Below are 19,434 nucleotides of genomic sequence, written 5' to 3'. Positions count from 1 at the left end.
TTTCTGCATAGGATCACGAGAATGGATTAAGATATCTTTTGCATTTCCAAGCAAAATTCAATTTAAAAATGTTTGTCCTTGCCAAATTAAAAAAAACACACCAGGCCCTTGAGAGTAAACTTTGCATTACCCCAATAAAGCTGTGGTTTCATCACAAGCACCAACAAATCTACTGGCTAGTTCTGCACTCCTCTTTCACAGAATTTTACATGCATTATACCAAACAGCATTTTAACACTGACATAGAAAACTCCCTAGTAAGATAAAGCAGCGATTTTCAACCAGTATGCTGTGGCCTACTTGTGTGCCACAAGAATTATTAAAACATGCAATACTTGACTATTTAGTCATGGGCACTGACCTCTTTTCCTTTAGATTGTCCAATATAAAAATGACAACAGTCAACACAATAGCCGTCTGGTGGAAATGAATCAAAATCATACCTTTTTTTGGGTCAGATTGGCAACAAATATATTTTTTGGAGTGCCAAAGAATTTTAGTAATTAGTTTATGTGTGCCATGAGATTAAAAAGGTTGAAAATCGCCGCGATAAAGCAAAGACAAAAGCGTTTATCTTATGAGAAACAGGATACACCATCACTTGTAGCCTTCAAGCATTATTGCACTTTAACTTTCATAATTTGACAATGCATTCCTGAAACAGGCTGTAGACAACTAGTTTTAACAAATTAAAGAATTTGTTAAAGCAGACATGACTGTCCTAAATTGTTTATTAGGCAAGAATTTTACAATCATTTCTTATATTAGCGGTGGTGGTGGAGCTGGAGAGTACTGCACCTTCTCCAAGTTGCCCTGCGAGAACCAATAGTGTGGTGGAACTTGCGGCCCTTTCCAAGGCCACGGCGCTTGAGGCCTGCAGATGTCAGCCCTCACATCTCCCTGTGGTTGTGGACTAGTTTGGTGATCCATTGGGTGTCAGGATTCCTTCTGGTAGCCTTATGGAATGGATCAATGAGGATAACCTCAAAGGATTTGTGGAATCTTCACCAACCCAGTAAAAATTCAGAACTCTCAGAGCCCTGCAGTGGTGTCCAGCTCATTCCTCAGCAACAGACTGAAGACTTCGAGCAAACTTCAGCTGGTTAGCACCATGATGGACAGGCTCGCCATAGGTCGCACTCTTAGAAACAGGGTGTTTGCGGCCACCACGGTTCACACGAATCCGATACATGACATGACCTTGCTTGGCCCTGTATCCCAGCCTGCGCGCTTTCTCAGGCCTGGCGAGGCGGGGGGCCCTGTGGAGCGCAGGGAGCTGGCGGTACTGCCAGTAGCTGACCCTGAGAAGGAAGCGCATTGCATCAGACTGCTTCTTCCTCCGTAGCTCCTGGGTTGCGCTTGTACGCACCCATCTTGGCCTACCTGATGGTTGCGGCCAGACCTAGCCTATGCCTTTTTAAAGCCATAGGCAATGTGCAGGGTACTGTAATAGTTATAAAGTTACTCCACAATACACAGGTTGAATATTTCTTTTTTTTCCCTCTCCACCAAATTTAATCTACTCTGTCTGAGGCTCTACTCTCCTGTCTGAGGAAAACAATGCAATCTCTATTATCTAGGTGTCTTCATTCCTTCCATTGTATGAAACAACAATCCTGGACTTATATTGCTAGGGTAGGGGCCAGGTCCTTCATCTACCACATTGCCCCTCCTCATCATTACTTCATGAGGCACTGGCTCCATGTCTGCCAGGCACTGGTGCTCTGAGTGAGCCCCCGCCACAGGCTTCTGTAGAGCAGAAGCCCACCCAACTGCTCTCAGAGCCTCAGTGCTGGGTCCTCATCTGAAGTCGTGCCACCTCCTGGGGACACACATAATCCCTGCTATGACTAGTACTGACAAAACCTCGCCATGGAGGGGGTACTGTCCAAATTCTTTCTTCCTAAGCTTGGTCCACATCTACCTCTTACAATTTAGACTTTTCTCAAAAACAAAAGTCTGGATGGAGGTTGCCTTTTGGGTAACTGCCACTCTGTTTGTGGCCAGCTAGCAACAAGCTGATCATAGCTATTTGAAGACAAAGACCTCATAATTCAAAAAACAAAACATAGCTACATTTTGGGGGGATATAAGAGCGAAAATACATCTTTTCCCATTCCTTCTGACTTTTTAAGCAAGGAGATAATGCAAAAATTAGTCTCCCAATATGTTAGCTGACCCTTTTCTGATAACCTCTTTATATAGGACTTTATTAGCATGTGAGTAGATCTTAACCCTTTGCGGTCGTTTGTCTACTCTCAGCCACCAAAGCTTTTTTACCGTTCCGGTCATATGTCTGCTCTCAGCCACCACAGCAAGGAACCGTATGAATCTTAACTCTATTCATTCATGTATCAGTTCATAATTTCTCTGAAAGCTCTTAATTCCGATCAGTACGACACCCACGTCCAAATTTAATATGACCGCAAAGGGTTAATACATAGTTTCTAATTTATTGAATCAGACTTCCTGGTATTTCCCCCCCCCCAATATCTGAAAGTTGATGAAATTGAAGTTCAGAGATTTTTAGTGATTTACCAATGTTCACAAATCTAGTATATAATGGAACAAATATTTAAACACACAGTTGCCTCATTATAAAAAGTGCCCTCTTTCAAATGCATCACACTATGTCACAATCAGAGGACCATTATGCTCAATCATCCTCTTAATGTAACAGTTAATGCAGATGAATCAGTGGCAAAGAGTTTCCAGTTACCTCAGGTGTGAGGTCTTTTAGATTCCTTTTGACTGAAACCTCATAGAAGGTTGGAAATATACCCTCACTAGTTTAACAAACTTCATTTTAAAGCAATAGGACCATAATATACCAGAGGGAAATGCCATTGAAAGACAGAAAAAAAAAAATAGCATATAGTTTACTTGCCCTAGAATAGTTTTTTGCCATCTCCCAAGGAGTGGCTAAATCATTTACAAATAAAGAGTGCGTATATCTAGAGCACAAGTGTATACCTGACTGCCTCGATAGAACAACCCACCTATGATATGTTCTTGTCCAGTTGCTAAGCTATCGTTACTTCTGACTTGGTTTGCCATGTTGTAACATTGGTCTGTTGGCCTAGTGTCTGATGCGTATATCTTCATTGATCCAGATTTTCTGTTTAGGGTGCTCTGATCACCCTAGATGGTAGGACTTAAGAACAGTGTATGAAATACTACTGAGAAGACTGAAATTAAGGTGCTTAGGTTATAATTTTGCTTCCACTTCCAGGTGGTATTTCATTAGATACATTAGCAAATATTAATTAGCTTCAATTTAATAAATTTTAAGGTGATGGTAATAATATCAGCTCCATAGAATTTTGTGAGGATCAAATAGACTAGTGAATGTCATGTATGTGGGGGTAGTATGATTATTATATGTTAGCTTATGAAAAAAAGAAACAAAGCACATATCACAGCTGTTCCATCAAAGCCCTAAATTCCTGTAGCAATTTACCTGATCATGGATCTCCTCTTTGGGCTTATGATCAGTTTTAGATCAGCTTTCTGTCCTTTTAGAAGACTGCCCTAGAAATAGCTCTCCCTTAGAGCTCTATATGGAATGTAGACTTACTGGCTTCTCAAAGATCGTGTGTAAAAGGAAGACATGTTTTCACTACAAAGGTGACATCTTGTCCATCCTGGTGTGAAATTTTGTGTAATGCTACTCAAGGGTCCTTGACTTGGTCTTTCCTGACACTTTGGATGTATTGACTTCAAACCTTGATTAAAAGATTATAAAAGGATTCCCTACCCCCCCCCCCCAAAGAACTAATTTTATGGCTCTCTTGAAGCTGTCACATTTTTCCTTAGTTTTTAGTTTATACCAGAAAAGCACTGGGGTTCATTATGCAAATTTAAATGACTTGCGCACAACTCAAATCACCTTAGGTTGTACTAATGAGTTCTAGATAAGAAAGAATGAACATAAAATTGCATCAAGGGTATTTAGGAATAACTGCCCAACTGAAAAAATAATGAAGTAAACTGCAAAGGAAAGCTGTGGAGAGGTTGTTAAAATAATACATCATACCTTCAAACATTTTTAAAAATATGTTCACCAGCTAATATGTAGTACATCTGAACTGTATGTGTGAGGAAGAAACCTTTCAGAATATTAGCAATGATGAGCTTGCTAAAATGTGATCTTGATTAGAAGAGGGGATTTTTGTCTTCCCCAGCACTCGTGTTGAGGGCAAGAGTCCCATTCTACCCCCAAAGCTGCAAAGCTGGTGACTAGATATCAGTGAAATGATTATTTCACTGTACCTAACAGAGATGAAAACTACTAAAAGCATTTACTCTTCCAGCAACATATAACTTACTCACCAAACATATGAGACTCCAGAGCCACATGGGAATTCAGACCTAAATGGAAGTGCCAAGGACCCTGAAAAGCAGAAGCATATGCTAGAGCTATAATAAAAGAACAGAGAGGCTTTGGAGAAGCATGCCCCTTCAGGATTCTGTTTGGAGATCTGCTTTAATGCCCCTTTCAGAGCATATTAGGAAGGGTTCAATTTCTAAGAAAAGTATTACTAATTTTGTGGTGGATAATTTAAGGAGAAAGAAATGTATTTTTTAATGAAATTTGTGCAGAAATGGTATTAAGTGACTTAAAACTAGTTCATAGGGTAAGGAAACAAAGTCTAGGCTAAATTTCCAGGTATGAGTCTTAAAGCTACATTGCAGAACTGAGGCACCAGTTGTTATTGCTTCTACCACAGTCAGAAAAGTTGTAGAATCAGGAAAATAACAGGAAAACTTCTGGATCCAGGATGATACAGTCTCTGCCACAGTCCACTCTAAATGCATGCCCAAGTCCTGCTCTGACCCCATTGAACTCCTTCAAATACAGACTCAAAGGAGCGAATCTGATTGCCAGGACCTAAGGCACACCTGGGGAACCTAGCTGTGTGAGAGTGTTGGAAATAAAAGTTTTTAGCTTGTCAGGATCTCTGTACTAGAAGGCCATTACAATGTGTATTGAATAAGCAAGTCTGTGGTATCTGCCAAAATGCCATTGAAAATCACAGATGGTCCTGATCTTACAGAGTATTAGTCCAAGAATCAAAGGAGTGATACCGACGTCTCTGAGGAAAGGAAACAGTATGGGACGGGGGGATAGACCCATCCACATATGAGGGAAAGGTATCTTTCTTTGGTAGTATTTACATAGTACTCTCTCTGAGCTTTTCCTATTACTAATTTTTTTTAATTAATTTTATTTTTGTTTAAAATATTACAGATGTCCCTTTTTCTCCCCAATGACCCATTCTACCCCATCCCATCCCCCTCCTCAGACCCTCTCCCTACCATTGTCTGTGTCCTTGGGTTGTGCATATACGCATATAAACTCTTTGGTTACTCTCTCCCCCTCCACCCACCCACCCTCCTCCATCCTTCTGACATTCGTAAGTCTCGCCTATGCCTCCATGTCATTGAATCTATTCTGTTCATCAGTTTATTAAGTTCTTTAGATTCCATGTATAAGCGAGATCTTGTGATGTTTGCTTTCTCTGCCTGGCTTATTTCACTTAGCATAATTTTCTCCAGGTCCATCCATACTGTCCTAAATGGTACAAGATCCTTCTTCTTTACAGCTGCATAGTATTCCATGGTGTAAATGTCCCACAGCTTTTTTTATCCACTCATCTCCTGATGGACACTTGGGCTGTTTCCAGATCTTAGCTATTGTAAACTGTGCTGCTATGACTATAGGGGTGCATATATTCTTTCTGATTAATGTTTCAGGATTCTTAGGATACATTCCTAGGAGTGGAATCACTGGGTCAAAAGGCAGCTCCATTTCTAATTTTTTGAGGAACCTCCATACTGTTTTCCAGAGTGGTTGTACCAGTCTGCATTCCCACCAGCAGTGTACCAGGGTTCCCCTTTCTGCACACTCTTGCCAGCAGGAGTTGTTTGTTGATTTGTTGATGGTAGCCATTCTGACAGGTGTGAAGTGATACCTCATTGTGGTTTTAATTTGCATCTCTCTGATGAACAGCAACATTAACCATTTTCTCATGTGTCTCTTGGCCATCTGTATGTCCTCTTTGGAGAAGTGTCTATTCAGATCCTTTCCCCATTTCTTCATTGGGTTGTTTGTCTTCCTCTTGATGAGTAATATGAGTTCTTTGTACACTTTGGAAATTAGGCCCTTGTCAGATACATCCTTAGCAAATATGTTTTCCCAGACCGTGGGGTTCCTTTGTATTTTGAGGCTGTTTTCTTTTGCTGTGCAAAAGGTTTTTAGTTTGATGTAGTCCCATATGTTCATTTTTTCTTTTGTTTCTCTTGCCCTAGGAGATGTATCAGTGAAAATTCCACTACGTGGGATGCCTGTGACTTTACTGCCTATGTTTTCTTCAAAGATTTTTACTGTTTCATGACTTACATTTAAGTCTTTTATCCGTTTTTAGTTTACTTTTGTGGATGGTGAAAGCTGGTGGTCTAGTTTCGCTTTTTTGCAGGTATCTGTCCAGTTTTCCCAGCACCACTTATTGAAGAGACTGTCTTGACTCCATTGGATACTCTTGCCTCCGTTGTCAAATATTAACTGACCATAATGGCGTGGGTCTATTTCTGGGGTCTCTGTTCTGTTCCATTTATTTATATGCCTGTTGTTGTACCAATACCAGGCAGTTTTGATTACAGTGGCTTTGTAATACAGTTTGAAATCCAGTAATATGATCCCTCCCACTCTGTTCTTTTTTCTCAAGATGGCTGCAGCTATTCAGGGTCTTGTTTGGTTCCATATAAATTTTCAAAATGTTTGTTCTAGGTCTGTGAAATATACTGTTGGTATATTAATAGGAATTGCATTGAATTTATAAATTTCTTTGGGTAGTATGGACATTTTAATGATATTAATTCTTCCTATCCATGAGCATGGTATATTCTTCCACTTGTTTAAATCTTCCTCTATTTCTTTTTCCAGTGTCACATAGTTTTCCCTGTACAGGTCTTTTACATCCTTCGTTAAGTTAATTCCTATGTATCTTATTTTTTTAGTTGCAATGGTAAATGGTATTGTCTTTATAGTTTCTCTCTCTGAGAGTTCATTGTTGGTGTATAAGAATGCCATTGATTTCTGGATGTTGATTTTATATCCTGCTACCTTGCCAAATTCGTTTATCAAATCTAGTAGTACTTTGATGGAGTCTTTCGGATTTTCTATGTACAATATCATGTCATCTGCAAATAATGACAGTTTTACTTCCTCCTTTCCAATTTGGATACTTTCTATGTTTTCTTCCTGTCTGGTGGCCGTGGCTAGGACTTCCAGTACTATGATGAATAAGAGTGGTGAAAGTGGACATCCCTGTCTTGTTACTGTTTTTAAGGGAAATGGTTTTAGTTTTTCACCATTGCGTATGATGTTGGCTGTAGGTTTGTCATATGTGGCCTTTATTATGTTGAGTTATGATCCCTCTATTTCCACTTTGCTGAGAGTTTTTATCAGAAATGGGTGCTGGATTTTGTCGAATGCTTTTTCTGTGTCTATTGATGTGATCATATGATTTTTGTCCTTCATTTTGTTTATGTGATGTATCACATTTATTGATTTGCGGATGTTGTACCAGCCTTGCATCTCCAGGATAAATCCCAATTGGTAGTGGTGTGTGATCTTATTAATGTATTGCTGGATCCAGTTTGCTTGTATTTTAGTGAGGATTTTAGCACCTATGTTCATCAGGGATATTGGCCTGTAATTTTCTTTCTTTGTAGTATCTTTATCTGGTTTAGGGATTAGGATGATGCTGGCCTCACAAAAAGAGTTTGGGAGTTTTCCCTCCTCTTGAATTTTCTGGAATAGTTTGAATAGAATAGGTGTTAATTCTTCTTTGAATGTTTGGTAAAACTCACCTGTAAATCCATCTGGTCCCAGACTTTTGTTTGCTGGGAGTTTTTGGACTACTGCTTCAATTTCATTAGTTGTTATCTGCCTATTTAGGTTTTCTTCCTCTTCTTGATTCAGCTTTGGAAGGTCGTATTCTAGGAATTTGTCCATTTCCCCCAGGCTGTCCAATTTGTTCGCATATAGTTGCTCATAGTATTTTCTTACAATCCTTTGTATTTCTGTTGGGTCAGTTGTTATATCACCTCTTTCATTTCTGATTTTATTTATTTGGATCCTCTCTCTTTGTTTCTTAGTGAGTCTGGCTTAAGGTGCACCAATCTTATTTATCTTTTCAAAGAACCAGCTCTTGGTTTCATTGAACTGTTCTATTGTTTTTTTAGTCTCTATGTCATTAATTTCTGCTCTGATCTTTATTATTTTCTTCCTTCTACTTCCTCGGGGCTTTTCTTGCTGTTCTTGTTCTAGTTCTTTTAGTTGTTGTGTTAGATGGTTCATTAGATCTTTTTCTTGTTTCTTGAGATAAGCCTATAAAAGCTATGAATTTTCCTCTCAGGATTGCTTTTAGCGTGTCCCATAGATTTGGGGTTGTTGTCCATTTTCATTTCTTTCCATGAAGTGTTTGATTTCTTCCTTGATCTCATTGCTAATCCATTCATTGTTTAATAACATGCTATTTAGCTTCCATATGTTTGAATATTTTTGAGTTTTTTTATAGTGGTTGATTTCTAGTTTCATGGCATTGTGATCTGAGAAGATGCTTGATATGATTTGTCTTCTTATATTTGTAGAGATTTGCCTTGTGCCCTAACATGTGGTCTGTTTTTGAGCGTGTTCCATGTGCACTTGAGAAGAATGTGTATTCTGCTGCTTTGGGATGAAATGTTCTGTAAATGTCAATTAAATCCATTAGGTCTAGTGAGTCATTTAAGATCTGAGTTTCCCTGTTGATTTTTTGTCTTGATGATCTGTCCAATGCTGACTATGGGGTGTTAAAGTCCCCCACTATGATTTGTTGCTGTCAATATCCCCCTTAGATTCCCCCAAGAAATTTTTTATATATTTAGGTGCTCCTATATAAAAATTTATTTTCTCCTGTTGGATTGATCCCTTTAATATTATGTAGTGACCATCTTTGTCTCTTGTTATGGTCTTTATTTTGAAGTCTATTTTGTCAGAAATAACAGTTACTACTCCAGCTTTCTTTTCCTTTCCATTTGCATGGAATATTTTATTCCATCCCTTCACTTTTAGCTTGTGGGTGTCTTTTGCTCTCAGATGGGTCTCTTGTAGAAAGCATATATTTGTGTCGTGTTTTCTTATCCATTCAGCTACCCTATGGCTTTTGATTGGACCATTTATTCCACTTACATTTAATGTTACTATTGATATCAACTTATTAAATGCCTTTTTTCCCTTTATGCTGATGTACCTTTCTCTCAGTATTCTTTCTTTTGCTTAAAGCAGTCCTTTTAGCATTTCTTGCAATGCTGGTTCAGTGGTACTGAACTCCGTTAGCCTTTTTTTTTGGTCTGGGAAGCTCTTTATTTCACCTTCTATTTTAAATGATATCCTTGCTGGATACAGCAATGTTGGTTGCATGTTCTTGCTTTTCATTACCTGGAGAACTTCATGCCACTCACTTCTGGCCTAAAGAGTTTCTGTTGAGAAATCAGCTGTTAGCCTTATGGGGGTTCCCTTGTAAGTCACTGCCTATCTCTCTCTTGCATCCCTTAATATTTTCTCTTTGTCCTTGACATTTGCCATTTTAATTATGATGTGTCTTGGAGTGGGTCTCTTTGGGTCCCTCCTGTTTGGAGCCCTCTGTGCTTCCTGAACTTGTGTTGTTTTCTCCCTCACCAGCCTTGGGAACTTTCTGTCATTATTTCTTCCACTAAGTGCTCTATCCCTTTCTCTCTTTCCTCCCCCTCTTGGATTCCTATAATGTGAATGTTGTTTCACTTCATGTTGTTCCAAAGCTCCCTTAAACTGTCCTCATGATTTTTAAGTGTTTTTTCTTTTTGCTGCTCTGATAGTGTGGTTTTTTCTATGTTGTCTTCTAAGTCACTTATTCTATCCTCTGCTTTGAGCCTGCTTTTAATTCCTTCCAGTGTATTCTTGATATCAGATACAGCCTTCTTTATTTCTGTCTGATTATTGTTTATGTTATGTATCTCTTTTTTCATGGTTTCTCTAAAGTCCTCAATTTTATCCTCTATTGCCTTGTTTTTCTCTTTAAATGTCTTGAACATCTTCATAATCAATACTCTGAATTCTGTTTCTGATAGCTTGCTTAACTCCATCTCATCAAATACTTTTTCTGGTGTTGTTTCCTTTTCTTTAATTTGGGGGTTGTTTCTTTGTCTCCCCATGTTGGTAGGTCTTAGTGTTTGTATCTATATATTAGATATATTTGCTGTCTCCCAGTCTTATGGGATGCAATTTTGTCTTGTGGAGCCCAGAGGTGTGTTTTCCTTATACTTCTGAGCTCTTTGCTCTAGGTGTGTCCCTCTTATGGGTGTCCCTTTTGTGGTTTCTTTATGTTCTCTTGTGGTTGGGTCTAGATTGTTGTTGACCAGTCCTTGGGAGGACTCTCCTTTTAGGTTGGCTAACTGTGTCTCATCCCCAACCTCATTGTGTAAGCTGTTGTACATATTCTGGCAAGGCAGGATAATACACAACTAAACTTCCAGGAAACAAGGGATATCTTATAAAATATCTTGACAGTCACAATGAAAACAACCCAAGTAAAAATAGAACTGGGAGAATGAAGGGAGAACACACAGAAAAAAAAACTTAAAGAAAGAGAGCAAGAAAAGTAATGGTTAGAGAGAGAGATGTATGTTGTTAATAGTGATGAAAATTTAGAAAATAATAATAAACCAAAATAGAAAAATAGAGAAGCTGCTAGGAGATAACTGAGGCAGAGAAAAGATTCTGAAGGAAGGGCCAGCAAAAAATTAAGGGGGAGAATAGGAATAGGATACTAGTTGAAAATGAGAAAACAAAAATACAATAAAGAGAATAAGAGAAACTAACAATTGGACAGGAAGACAGGAAGATGAAATAGAGTATAACAAAAGAATGAAAGAAAAGAAGAAGGAAAAAAAAAGTTATGCCAATGGATTGAGAGGAGAGAGAGGGAGAGAGATAAAGCCCAGGCAGGGAGGGAGTCCAACAAGAGATTTGAGGAAAACTATAGGGAAAAGCAATAAACTTGGTTATAATGATAAAGTCCCCATCATGAAGTAGGGATATCAAGAAAGTCTTGACAGTAGAAGCAAGGGTAAAACAAAACAAAGCAAAGAAACAAAACAAAACCGAGAAACAAAACTCAAAGCAAGCTGAACAAGATAAAATTCTTAAAAAAAAAAAAAATTAGTTAAAAAATGGTTTAAAAAAATTTTTTTTTAAATTATTATAAAATTTAAAAGAGAAGAAAAAACAAATACACCCCCCCCCTTCTTCCTAAGGGAAAAAGAGAAAAAAACAAACAAACACACAAAAGCAAAACAAAACAAAACAAAACCAAAAAAAAACAGAAGAAAAAAAGACAGTCAATCAGGTGGGTTTCTTCTGGGCAGCCTATGTTGTCTGTGACTCACTGTTTTGTGTGCTGATTTCCGTTCTCCTGGGAGGTGCTTGTGTATCAACCAATGTGAGGAGCGTCTAGGTTTGGCTCTGGTGTCCTTAGGCAGATGGTTGATCTGAGGTTCTCCGGGGACCACCTCCTCTTGTCAGCTATTTTTCAACCTTGTAGTTGCCTGGTCTTGCTCCAGAGTCTTCTGTAGAGCCTTTAGGGTGCAGGGTGGCTAGTGTAGCCCAGGGTATCACCCCCTTAGAGGTGTCGCTGTCAGGTGCTCACTCTGCGGGAGTTAGTCTCTGCTCCATCACGAGCTCCTCAGTCCCTACCTTGTCCTCTGATTCTAGTTTCCCAGGCTCTGTCCTGCTGCAGCTTCAGATTGATCTCAGCCTGTTGCCTTTTCTGTCTGGGCCGTTTCAGCAGCCTGGGCTGGGTGGGTTTGATTAAAGAACATTCTGGTGAGCCCTTTGCCTGCCCAGCCCCCAGCAGGGGTTTTCAGCATTTCCTCCAGTTCCCAAACAAGAGTCCCTGAAAGTCTTTTTCTTGTATTGTTCTCCTGTGAGCCTCTCCCTTCCCCCTCAGGACTGTGCCCTGCGGGGTGTCTGGGGCCTCAGTGAGCTGGGCCCCTCCCTTTCCCATTGGAGGCGGTGCTCCCGGCTGCAGGAGAGGCCGGCGGGCTCCGCCCCTCCCTGCTCAGCTCTGGTTGGCTGGTCGCACCAGGCCCACCCCTCAGACCGTCCACTGTGCAGACCCCAATCCCAGCCTCCGCTGGTCTGTCCCCCAGTGCATGCCGGGAAGGTGGGAGCCAGTTCTGAGATCAGACTCACAAACGCTCTAAGCAACACCCAGGCAGAGAGTCCGCCCCTCAAGGTCCCACCACCCGCACACCAAGGCCCCCAGCGGGAGGGGACCCAAAGTCAGGTCCATGCAGCTCCCTGCACTGCTGGTCTCAGTAAAGCTGAGGCGGCTTCACAGGCCACCAGTGCGCCCCTCAGGGCTGGTCTCAGATCCCAGAGTCTCCGCAACAGGAGCTCAGGGCAGGAGGGCTCCTCCCCTCCCCCGCACCCCGCCGATTCACTGCTTCCTGGGGCTCAGCACAATGCTTTACAGGGACGCAGAGGGTCCCTATGTGCAGCTGCTCAGCGCAGTCCTCTGGTCCCTTACTACTCGGGTGCCACACACTTTGGGACAGCTTTTCCTGTGGTTGGCATCCTGAGCATTAGATGCCGGTGGCAGCAGCCACTAGAAGCTTTGTTTCCTAGAAAGGCTCTGTCGGCCATTAGAGGCCTTGTTTCCTAGGAAGGCGCTGTTCCCACCGGGACTCACCACTCCCCTGGGTCCCTCTGCCCTGTGCGCGGGGCGCTCCTTCCCCTCTCGTCGCTCCGGGTGTGGGGTCCCCGCTTTGGATGCCGTCCGCACTCCCGAGGGGAGGGAGCTTTGCAGCCTCCAGGCCTCGGGGCTCGGAGCCCAGCACAGGCTTCAGGGGGACCCCCCCTTCCTATGCCCCCCCTCTTACCGGACTCCGTGATGCCTCTTCAGTGCTCCCCACTCGCACTCCGTCCACTCAGGTATGTTTCTCTGGTTTTTCCAAGCTGGCTCCGTAGGATTTTAGGAGCAAACCGAGTCCGTGGCTGGGAGCGGGGCCTCTGCTGCTTCTCACAGGGCCACCATCTTCCCACTCCCCTATTTCTAATTTTGTGTGATATTTGGGTGTTTGCTATACCTGGTAAAAATGAATTTAACTTTCATCCTTACCAATAATGGCCTTTTCGCTAAGCCAATATTCATAAAATGGTCTTTATAAGGGGTTCTTTAAAAGATTTTTGCAGGAAAGCATACCGGGGCACAAGAAGAGGGGGTAAGGACAGGCATTAAGAATAAGTACTACAACCGTGTAAATTTTTTAATTTAATATTAAATGTAACAAATCAACTTTATAATAGAAATAGAGAGCTGAAGAGCATCAAATAAGCTGGGTAATTATAATAAGAATAGTTAATATTTGAAAGAACTGAGTAGAAGAGAAACGTATGAGAGTTTCATTCTAAAGTTGGCTCATAAAGTTACAATTATGTGTAGTCAAATTTATCTTGAAAATTTTCAAATCACCTATAAAATGAAGTATAATGTATGGTATGTGTGTTTGTAGGTAGGCCTAGAGAGGAATCTAAGATTAGTATCAACTGAACTAAACTAGAAGAAATAAAGGAAAGGCTTTACTTGGATGTCTGGGCATGCAAACTATTGTGCTTTGGGAAAGCAATACAATTCTAAAAAGTGATTGGAGGTTAGAACAAAGAACTTTAAAGTGTTCCTGTTTGCCTTAAGGGATTACTCAATTTTTTTTCTTTACTAAGAACAATAATTGCAGTATATGTTACAATTTGTTATTATGAAGACTAATACATACACAATTGTTAAGTTTTACAAAGAGTATAAAATCGGCCCTAAGATTATTGTGTGCTATGGAAATACATAACTATTTCCAATAAAGATGGAACTTAAAAAGTATGAATATTATTCCTGATTCTATCATTAATAATAACCTTATAACAAGACATTCCCTTTTTTTAAAAAAAATATATCTTTATTGATTTCAGAGAGAGGAAAGGAGAAGGAGAGAGAGATAGAAACATCAATGATGAGAGAGTCATTGATTGAGCCCGCAACCTGGGCATGTGCCCTGACTGGGAATCGAACCCTGATTACCTGGATCCTAGGTCGACGCTCAACTGCTGAGCCATGCCCAGCCAGGCTCCCTTTACTTTCCATATCACAGCTTTCCTTCTATGAAATGGGGTTATAACCACAGCTTCTATCACCTCATATGTTATTAGAGTGAATTTTCTAAACTTCCTGTCTGCAAGGCCTTCTCCAACCTGGCCATTTCACAAAGCCCTTCCTTTTCCTTTACTATTTAGCTCAGTACTCACTTCTTTAGGTGGCCTATCATCTGAAATGGTGCCATAGAACAGACACCGTAGAACAGACTGTAATTACCTCTGTTAAAGTTTGAACTATTTATTTTCATTTTTCATTTGTTTCTTTTCAATCTAGAAAGTTCTTTGTGATTATTAGCTGTTTTCCCACTTTTTAGTACTTGGTAAATATAATTGCCCAATAAAGGTATTTTCAAAGAATAGGAGATAAACCAATAGAATCTTAGGGATAAAAGGAAATAATTTTTAAATTTCTGATTCAGTGCTGGAATCACTTTATAACATTCTTGATATATGGATTCCAGGCTTTTCTATTTAATAACACAAAAGCCCATACTCTTGTACAATTTGTATTATTACATCTTCCTCAAATTAAATGAATGCCTCCCCCAACTTTCAAAAAGTTTTGATTTGATATATTTTAGTTCTATTTTAGTTAATGTAAGACCTCATCCCTGATAAGAACTCTTAAGTTAGTGGGGAAAATATACATGAAGACAAGTTATTATAACATTTATGTTTACCAGGCATGATATAACTTAAAAGCAAAGGTCTGTGCTATGAGATCAAGGGGTTGCTTCAATGCATTATTTCCATTGCACACTGAGTGATGACTAGTACATTATGTAGAAACTTTTACCAGATGGCACTCCAAATGTATCACAGAGGCATAACAATAATACTATGTTTATTGTATATGCCAGGCACTATTCTAAGCAGTTTATATCATTAAATTATTTATACTGAGCTAGCACAGTGAGGTTGGTGCTGAGACACTAGCATGCGGCAGGGCCAGAGTTTCCATGGTGGCAGTCTGGCACTTGAGTTTGCACGCTTAGTCACCATGTCACACTGCAAGAGAGAAGGCCTTTCCAATGAGTGAGTCATAAAAAGAAAATGTCATTTGCTTGAATTCTGCTCTTAGTGAAACAAATGAAATGTAGAGAAACAATATCTGGAACTAAATAAATACAGATTTTGTGTGTCGGAAGTTTGAACAGTTAAATGAAGACAGAGGTTCTCTTGAAGAAGATGATCCTTGAGTGGAGGGGGGTAACCATTTAATACAATTGTCAATGTAAGACCACACAGAGGATAAATTGAAATAGAACCCAACTGAGGGAAGAAGAAACTCTGGAAAGAACAGGACTGCACACAATTTCCATAAATTACATCTATCAAATGGTTGTGTCAGCTGATTGCTGGAGACAAAGTAGGATGTATATAAATATACCTCACACACATACACACACACTATATAGAGTGCACACTATATATCATTACATCCATTGTTCTGAAAATATGCACTGTATATTTCACATTAATCAACTAATAGTCATGGAAAAGCCAGATCAAAGAATGGTAGTTATTGAGTAGCAGTCAAGATTCTGGACCCCAGAAAGGACAGATCAAGTAAGAGCACATCTCATTAGCTGGTGCTTGAGCACAGTGTTTCTTCCCACATGATGTGCCACACATTGTGACACCACATATCACATTGTGCTTATATGATGTTATGGAAACAGAGAGAAGGCAAAAGCCACTGGGAGCTACACAGAAAACCAACGCACTTTTCTCCTGATGGTCCTTCAAATATTAATATCCCCAAGGCCTTTCATGTCCAGCTTAATTGTTCCCTTGTCATACAGGTTTATCCTTGACAGATGTGATTTCCCACCCTTTCACTATTCTATTCATTCTCCTCTTAATATGTTCTCATTGGCAATGTCTCTCTTCAAACAACCCAGAATTGAATGCAGCATTGCATGTGATGTGTCCATGCCATGTCCAAAAGGCTGATTTTTTTAGACAATGACCTGGAATTCCTTACCCAGTTCTATTATTGCAGCCTACATGGGCATTTGCTATTGTTATCTGATGCATTTCCTATTACAGTATATTGAACTTATAGACTTTTTCATATGAGTTACTATTAGTCTGGCTCTCCTCTACTCTGGAACTTACTTCATCTTGCTAGGGGTTAGCCTATCTTTCTGATTCAGGGTAATGATAGGGGGTTGGTTGGTATTTCTTTATAGCTGTTCTATCAGCAAATCAAATTGGTAAACTTCTCAGTTATCAGTCATTCATAAATTTAATAAGTAGATGTTTACTGTCAGTAAAGTTGTTACTAAAAATGTCAAACCTGTGGGAATTATTACAAATATTCTTAGAAACATTTGGAAGGAAAACTCGCAAGTAAAAGTCGCATTTTAGTGTATTTACATTTAATGTTATTATTCATATGTTGGTGTTAAATCTACTATCTTATTATTTTCTCATTGCTCTCTGATATTTGTTTTTTATTTTTTTAAATTAAATGTATTGGGCGACATCAGTTAATAGGATCATATAGGTTTCAGGCGTGAATTTCTATGTTACCAGGTCTGTATATTGCATTGTGTGCCCAGGACCCAAAGTCAAATCACCTTCCATCACCATATATTAGGCCCCTCTCTCCCCCCGCCTCCTTCCCTCTGGCAACCAGCTCACTGCTGTCTGTGCCCACAAGTTTCAGTATTATATTCTATATATGAGTGAAATGATATGGTTCTAAGCTTTTTCTGCCTGAGTTATTTCACTTCGCATAGTTTTCTCAAGGCCCATCCTTTATTCTTTATTTTTTTGCTTTATTTTGGTTTATCAAATCTCTTTTGGTAATTTGTTCCACTTCCTCTACAGGCTTTTTATCCAAACCACTTTGTGTAATTTTTTAACCTAGTTTATTTGGGAATACAGTATATATATTGATGTTACTATTATACTACTTAGTGATTAATGTAAGAATTCTACAGCATAGTATTTCATTTATATCCCTTCCTTCTTTTCTTTATACTCTGTGGGTGTGTGTGTGTGTGTGTGTGTGTGTGTGTGTGTGTGTAAATAATTTCTGCAGATTATTTAATGCATTTATCATAGTTTTTAAAAAATCCCCTGCCTGCTAATGCATATGTATTTTACTTCTATGGGTCTATTTTTATAGACTAATTTTTCTCTTTATATATCTTATTTGAAAAAATATGAATTATATCTTGTTGATACTCTGTATTCTATTATTGTCCTCTAAGGAATCTGAAAAATTTTATTCCAGTGCGCAGTTAAATTGCTGCAAATCAACTTAAACTGGTAGAAATTTGGTTTTTAAACTTTGTTAAGGTGAATTTGTTTTAGTTTTGTCCTTAACTTTAGAGTGAATACCTTAGTCCTTGGATATTACTTTTATCACTTTTGGGGTTTGAATGAAAAGCCAAAAATATTTACCAAGCCCCTCTGACTTAATGAGACCTGAATTCCTAATTCAGACTTCTATGTGGTGTCCAACTGCTGAAACCCCTGTCTGCTCTTTCAGCTTGAAATCTGCTGTCATCCTCCTAAGCTCCTTGGTGTCTTGCCTCACACATACACCGTTCAAAGTCTGAAGTATTGGAAGGGACTTTATATGCCAAATTGGGGCTTTTTACTTCAGTGGCTCTGTTCCTTTGGAGATTCCCGTGCCTCTCAATTTCCAGCCACTCTGCATCCCCAGACTCTACCCTTTTGCACATCAGGGTAATCAAGCTGTGTCTTCCTGCACGATTTCATCTGTCCCCACCTGGGAGGACTAGGGATTTCCTTTAAAGAAAAACTATACAGCAGCCCCCATTGTCTGTGGTTTTGCTTTCCATGGTTTGTTACCGCAATCAACTGTGGTATGAAATATTAAATGGAAAATTTCAGAAATAAACAATTCATATGTTTCAAATTGTGCACTGTTCTGAGTAGCATGGTGAAATCTCTTTCAGTCCTGCTTTGTCCCAGCCAGGGTGTGAACCCCTTTGTCCAGTGTCTCCATGCTGTATATGTTTTCCACCCTTTAGTCACTTAATCACTCACTAGCCATCTGCATTAACAGATCAACTTGTTCAAGTAACTCCTTTTTTAAATTGTTTTTTAGAGAGAGAAAGGAAGGGAGACAGAGAGAGAGAAACATTGATTTGTTGTTCCACTTATTTATGCATTCATTGGTTGATTCTCTTATGTGCCCTGACTGGGGATCAAACCTGCAACCTTGGCATATCAGGATGACACTCTAACCAATTGAGCTGCTTGGCCAGGGCTTCAAGTAACTCTTAGAGTAGCCTAATGCTGCATCACAATGCCTTCATTCACCTCACTTCACCTCATCAGGTAGGTATTGTATGATCTTACATCATCACAAAAGGAAGGCTGAGTACAGTACAATAAGATATTTTGAGAGAGAGAAACCACGTTCACATAACTTTTATTATAGCATATTGTATTCATTCTATTTTATTATTGTTATTGTTGTTAATCTCTGATAGTGCCTAATTTATAACTTAAACTCTATTATAGATTAGTATGTATGGGAAAAATATAGTATATATAGGGTTTGGTACAACCTGCAGTTTCAGACATCCACTAGGGGACCTTGGCATGTATCTCCTGTAGACAGGGGGACTACTGTGTTACCTAAGACTCACCCACTGTGGTTTTTCTTTCATCAAGACTTGAATGCCCCCTAGTTTCACTATCCAGTGCCTTCAAACACCTTTCTAAATATATTTGTTATCAGTGAAAGAACTGGTCCAATACTCACTACTCTACAATTACTGAAAATCAGTACCCCATGATATATATAAAATGTGAATTCATTTTTATCTAAAAGAGTTAATTATATTTGTAAGGTAACAGAAGTAGATACAGTGGAAAGATCTGGCTGTGAATCACTGTTCTAACTTGGATTGCAGGCAAGTTGCTTAGTCTCTAAACATTGTTTTCCTTCTCTCTAAAAATGACCCTTCTCTCAAAAGAAAAAAATTAGTTTCATAACCCATCCCTCAACTACTAGCGAGAGAAGAGCTCTAGGAGTTAATATAGCTCCCCAGGTTGCCTAAAGGAAGTGAGAGAGGAGTATGTACTGCAAGAATCTGATTCATTAAGTTCTATAAATAACAATGTATAGCCTTCCTCATTTTTCATTCTTGCTCTGACTTTTCCTCCTTCACTGGAAAGGGACTTGGGGTAGGGAGGGATGCCTTCCCTAA

At 39.5% G+C, this 19,434-nt stretch overlaps 1 pseudogene; it reads right to left on the bottom strand.

Moving 5' to 3' along the window:
• Positions 1-764: 764 nt before the first annotated feature.
• LOC107542414 (large ribosomal subunit protein eL15 pseudogene) lies at positions 765-3,057 on the bottom strand (annotated as a pseudogene).
• Positions 3,058-19,434: the final 16,377 nt, after the last annotated feature.

Source organism: Miniopterus natalensis, chromosome 1, assembly GCF_054644295.1.
Source record: "Miniopterus natalensis isolate mMinNat1 chromosome 1, mMinNat1.hap1, whole genome shotgun sequence".
Classification (NCBI taxonomy): Eukaryota; Metazoa; Chordata; class Mammalia; order Chiroptera; family Miniopteridae; genus Miniopterus; species Miniopterus natalensis.
Note: the sequence above shows the minus strand (reverse complement) of the source record. Positions and strands in the feature narration are given on the sequence as shown.